General features: G+C 49.4%; 1 pseudogene; it reads left to right on the top strand.

Annotated features, from left to right (window-relative positions):
- Window positions 1–428: 428 nt before the first annotated feature.
- Window positions 429–1755, top strand: LOC101717019 (small ribosomal subunit protein uS2 pseudogene; annotated as a pseudogene).
- Window positions 1756–6321: the final 4566 nt, after the last annotated feature.

Genomic DNA, 6321 nt, shown 5'->3' with positions numbered 1-6321 from the left:
AAAGAAAAAAACATAGAAATGTAATCAGGTCAGGACTAAAGTGACTTCACTCAAGCAGGAATATACCTGGTTTATCTCACGCTAGTATTAAAGAGTCAGGCATAGGCTCCAAATACCACTCTACTGGTTTTATTTGTTTATAGTATGCTGGTAGGACACACAGGGCAAACTGACCAGTGCTAATCAGGGGCAATCATGGTGGTTATGACTCAAGATAGCCAAGGCTGCCTGGAAAGGGCAAGGCCCTGAGTTTGATCCTGGGTGTGCGTGTCGGGGGGAGGTAGCTGCCTTCAGATCAAGTAAAAGCCACACATTTCACCTGTTTCCAGCTGTCCTTCCAGTCTCATCCACTGTCCTCTCACCTTCTGCATGTGCCCTGAGCCTGTGAAAGGCTGTCGCAGTGTGCAGGTGGCATGCTGAGAGGCCATATGTCGGGATTGTAAGCAGAGCCCAGAGCTGCAGTAGAGGGCCGCGCACGAAAAGAGGGAGACAACTAGTCTTTGCCTCAGGAACCAAGCCAACAGTGTGTGTGGGCTGAGGGGGCAGGATCAGATAAGGCATTAATTTAGGTTTCTTTGTTTTTTTGGGGGGGAGGTGGGTACCAGGGATCAAACTTGGGCCCTTGCTCTTTCGAGGCAGGCAACAGAACCACTGAGCTAAATCCCCGGCCAATTTAGGTTTTTACATGTGACATAAAGTATGTGATATCAACAGGGTACATACAACATTTTGTCTTGATAACATTGGTTCTGTCCTCTCGGCTCCACCCACGGAGGGGTCCATATGGCCTTGTTCACGATTCCCATTGTAACTTAAAGGGAAACTTTCACAGTGTCTGGAGTCCTTGATGTCCTGCAAATGAAGGACGATGAAATCCTCAAATTCCTCCCGGCAGGAACCCACTTAGGTGGCACCAACCTGGATTTCCAGATGCAACAGTGTATCTACAAAAGGAAAGGTGAAGGAATCTACATCACAGATCTGAAGAGGACCTCTGCTGGTAGCTGGAGCCATAGCTGTCACTGAAAATTCTGCTGATGGGTCACTGTCATATCCTCTAAGAACTCCGGGCAGTGCGCTGTGCTGAAGGTCACTGTCCTATCGCTGGCTGCTTCACTCCTGCCACTTTCTCCATTTTAGTTTAGTTTTTTTTTTTTTTTGTACCGGGGATTGAACTCCGGACCTTGCGCTTGCAAGGCAGGTGGCGGAACCACTGAACTAAATCCCTTTACCACTCCTGCCACTTTCGCTAACCAGATCCAGGCAGCCAGCCGGGAGCCGCGTCTTTTGGAGGTTACTGATCCCAGGGCTGACCAAAAGCCCCCTCTTATGCTGATCACAGCTCTGTGTAACACAGATTCTCCTCTGCTCTGTGTGGAGATTGCCATCCCCTGCTTCCACAAGGGAGCTCACGCAGGGGTCTGATGTGGGGGAAGTTGTGTGCATGCGTGGCACCATCTCCCGTGAACACGTGGGAGGTCGGGCCTCATCGCTGCAGCTACAGGGATGCTGAAGGGGATTGAAAAGCAAGAGCAGGCTGCTTCTGAAGAGGCTGTAACCAAGGAGGAATTTCAGGGCGAATAGCTGTACCAACTCCTGAGTTCACTGCTACTCAGCCTGAGGCTGCAGACTGATCTGAGGACGTGCAGGGGCGCCTTGCCTGTTCGTGGAGGGCTGGAGTGCCACGGAAGACTGTTCTGCAGCCCCCAGGCTCAGGACGCCCAGTGGGTAGGAACCACCACTGAGTGGTCTTGAGCTGAACCACAGACACTTAAGAAAAATTGAAATGCAGTTGATGGAAAAATAAAACATCGGTTTCTGAAAGTTGTCTATTTCAAATTTTCCAGCTCAAAATGCCTGGAATTTCTTTACATCTCCTTACATCATAGGCCACTGTGGATGAATAACAACTGCTTTTCAAAAAACCAAACCAAACCAAAACAAAGCATTGGTTCCTGGGACGACAACAAAAAGCCTCACAGCTATGGAGAGAAATACAAATGTTTAGTAGGGACTGTAAAGGTAAATCAATGCCATCCAGCAAGACGATACTAGTGGCATCATCTCTCAGACAACACGGTGGCAACTGCCTGGGCTGAGGCAGTGGAATGTACCCCACATACTGGCCACCAGGATGGGGTCCACGAGTCATTCTTGAAACTAAAAGGGAAAAGCCTTTCAGACCAGGCCAGCTGTAGCATCTAGATGTATTTCTTTAGCCCACTTAGGGCATAAACCATGACCACAGGTCCAGAGTCCAACAGGGCCAGTGGGGACCAAGTAAGGAGGGCCAGAGACCCCTCACATCATGGCAAGAAATAGCTGCCCCATCTAGAGGAAACAAACTGCTTGATCCTGTCCCTTGCCCTGGATTTAATGTTTGTAGTATGTGAAGCAGCAGCACCTTTTGTCCACATAGCATCTGGAAGTAGAGCGTGGACATGAGTGCTCTCTGGGGCAGGGGCCAGTCCCCCTAAATGCTCACAAAGGGCAGGTATCCCAGGCATATGGGTGTTTAAGTGTGTCCATGCTTCTCCAACGTCTTCAGTCCAATGGCAAGGTGGATTTGCCTGATAGGACCCATGTCTGTTGCTTTAATAAGCTGTTCCCGCCCCCCACCTCCCTGCACCGACTCTGCTGCCTGAGGGTTACATGGCAGATGGAGGTGCCATGGTGTGTCATGTGTTCTGGCCCAATCCTGGGCAGTACCTCCTGTGGAAGGGTGCCCTCCCCACTGTCAGCCTGGCATGGTTACCCACACATTAATCATACTTAACTTCTCAAGATCTTTGATGGTGGCAGTTTGATTAGCTCTCTTGTTAGGAAAGGCTTACAGAAAGCCAGTAGACCATTGTTTCCCTTGTTGTTGTGCCATTCACAATGTTGGGACTTGGCACATTGCCCAGCTGTCAGTACAAACAACCAGCATCCATGGCTCATGGTTACTGTCAGCCACATCACCTGTAATTCTGCCCATTGGATGCTCTGATTTTCTCCCATCTCAAACCAGAGAGCATGGGGGCAGAGTGCACTGCAGCAGCAGTCCTGGCACTTGGGTTCCCCCTGCTGGACCCATCTGCATACTCAGCATTTTCAGGGAGAGGGAGCACCCCTTCTGGTACTTGTGAGATCAGAGGCACTGGGATAGACCTGGGGGTGAGAAGTGGCTTCATAGTTAACCAGGCCCAACACCATCCACACCTTGGAATCAATGAGCAGTTGGAAAGGACACTGCAAGGCTGTAAATGCTTATGCCACTGATTCGTAGTAGGGTCTGTGCTTCTGCAGATTGAGGCTGGTGAAATGGGCCATCCACCTACCCTTTTATAGCAGACCATTTTGCACTGTGCCTGATAAAACCTCAGTCAGTGGCTCCTCCTGCAGTAAAGCATTGTACACTGCTAGAAACTGCTGTTCTGATGGGGTGTATTTAGTTTCAGCTCCCTGGCACACAGAAAAACCTAGAGATAACTTTCCCTTGTTGTTCTTGCCAGACAGTCCTATAATACATGGCACCTGCCACATCAGTGACATCTAAGTGCATTGGCGCCCAGAGCCTACATCTGGGTTATCAAAATCTTGCTGGGAATAAGCATTCAGGTAGATGAGAAATGAAAGTCTACCAATAATCCAGGAGCCCTACAAAACTTATACACCCGTTACTACATGAGAAGATGGCATTTTGCACACATTTATTTTGTACTTGGGTCCAGAATCGAACAAGTTTGACTGAATGTGACCTACCCTTAGCAGCTTCATAGATGACCCAGGGCTTTGAATCTCCCTGGGGTCGGCAGGCTATCCCCTTGTGTGTAAATGAGTGCACAGTCACTTGCTGTGTCCTGTAAGAGAGTACAGTTTTCACCAATTACATATCATCGCTGAAATGGCACCAGGCCAAATCAGCAGGGAATATCCACTGTCTTCCTCCCCAGGGAAGCGGCTCTGGTTCTGTGAGTCTGCAGTCATTCTCCAAGTCCTGTCAAGCTACTTCACTGGCCAGGCAGAGCACCTAAAGGCATTGTAGGCAGGTGGCAAAACCCCAATCTGCTCTAATTCTAAAAATCTCCCCAATCTCAGCACATTTACCTGGCAGCTTGTTTCACCTGATATTTGCTACCCACCCAGGGGTGGGAAGGCTAACAGCCCCTCTCCCCCATACTACCTTTACTACCTGAACATTGAGTCAAAATTCCACCCCGAGGTCTGTGATGTCTCTCCTGGTGGAGTAAGTTCGGGGTGCTTTCCCAATCCCTGGATGCACTGGCTCTTGTTTTACTCCAACAGTTTTATCCCCACACCCATCAAAAACTGCCAGGGTCCTGGAATGCATTCTGGGTTGCGGTGGATCAGGGCGCATTATGGCACCTCTTTCTACCAGAGGGATGGACTTGCCTTGACCTTGGAGAACCCCTAAGTAGTGAGCTCCATGGGAGGCCTCTGATGACTTCTCCTTGTGACTCTCCCTGTGGGGCAACTTGGGGCTCATCTCTTCTCTCAGGATGTGGGTAGAACCCACCCTGCCTGGCTGGCAAGGTGGAATTCCTCCCTTCCTCTACATGTGGACCAGAGGGGGAAGGCCTGACCTTGCTCGAGTTTACCAAGATTGCTTTAGGGTTTTTATCTGGCTTTTTTCCGGGAGTGTCAGCACAGAGCAAATCATACCACACCTGTTTTCTTGTTATCTTACTTAGCCCCTCATTCTTCCTCTCTCATTTTTATCTGCCCCTTTTCTCACGGGTTGTGGCTAGGCGAACCTTGTCTGAACCATGTTCAGCCTCTCCCTGATTGGTAGTAGCCTCACCCACATCATAAACATCCTGTGTGACAATTGGGCTGAGGAGGGAGAGAAAAGAGCAGAACCATTCTCAAGAGGCTTCTGTAACTGTTTTCTTTTTTTTGGTACCGGGGATCAAACTCTGGACCTTGAGCTTGCATAGCAGGCGCCAGAACCACTGAGCTAAATCCCTAGCCCCTATAACTATTTTCTATTCCAGCTGTAAAAATGGGTTCATCTGGTCCTTGAAACACTGGGGCAAAATGCCGATGCCCAGAGTATGCTGGGCTCTCCTTGAGCTTTTCCGTGGGGTGCCTTCCTGTCAGAGCCCTTTCATTTGGCCATGCCTCTTCAGGCCCATGATGATCAGTCTATAAGGGAAGGATGTTCTTGGATCTGGTGGGTGTTATGTAGGCACCGCCTAAGGGCAGATGACTGGTAATATTGCTCATTTTCTCAGCTTCATTTCCTGCCAGAGAAATGCTATCCCCTCTCCAGAATCTCACCATGCAGGCAGTCAGACTCTGATAGGAGAGTTATTTAAAAGGGCTTGCTATATCTAGCAATTCTTCAGCAGCATAATTCCAGGCAGAAGCCAGGCCTGGTAGTGCATGCCTGGAGTCCTTGTATTTGGAAGGCTGAAGCAGGAGGATCGGTTGAGTTTAAGGCCAGCCTGGGCTACGTAGAGTTCAAAGCCAGCCCAGGATACCAAGACCTTGTCTCAAAAAACAAAAAAACAAAACAAAATGAAAGATCCAGACAGCCATGTTTCCTTGAAGAGGGAGGCCCCAGTCTTGCATCTGCAGGTGCTGTGTGTGGGTTTACCTTGCATTGCATTAATGGTTGAGTGAAAAGTGAGTGTTATAGGCAGGAGAGTCCCTTCTCTCTATCACTTCAACCTCAGGTCCTTCCTTTCATCCTAGGGATTCCAATTCTGGAGATAATATCTCACAAGTGTTTCCTCTTCCACTGCATTCACCTCCTGCTGCACAATGGAGCAAGCTAGGGTTTCTAACAGTGTGTCCCAGCCTCCCACTTTCTCACCCTAGTTAGAGGCTAAGAGAGAGGTAGAGAGACATCTTTTTTAGGCTGTAATTCTTCTTCTTGATCCTCTCATCTGCAGCTGGCTGGACAGAGATGGCCAGCTGAACTGCTACAGCAATGCCCATCCATCCCATGGCAGCAACAAGATGCCACCCTTTCTTACCACAGTGCAGCTAGCAGCATTCAGCAAGCACTTGCTCCAAGCTCAGAGGTGACTTTCGGGTATCCCTGTACTCATCCAGTGAGCAACAAGTATTTAACAAGTAAGCCTATGGGTTATCCCTCTCCAGCGTGTTAGATGGCCACCAGGATTTCCCCTGCATGTTCCTTCTCCTCATCCATCTCCGAAGTCTCCTGGGTGGTTTGGCCCTTGTTCCCCAATGGCCTGGTCCTAGTCTATGCAAAGTGGCCTCAAGGTGCTATGAGACTGAAGAAAAGAGCTAGACAGATCCAGGAGTCCAAACTTACTGGGGGACTGAGTCACAGAAACACAGTCCTGG

Source organism: Heterocephalus glaber, unplaced genomic scaffold, assembly GCF_053883595.1.
Source record: "Heterocephalus glaber isolate CG9 unplaced genomic scaffold, H.glaber_assembly_v1.0 deba00000347, whole genome shotgun sequence".
Taxonomy (NCBI): Eukaryota; Metazoa; Chordata; class Mammalia; order Rodentia; family Bathyergidae; genus Heterocephalus; species Heterocephalus glaber.
This window is presented reverse-complemented; position numbering and strand designations above follow the sequence as displayed.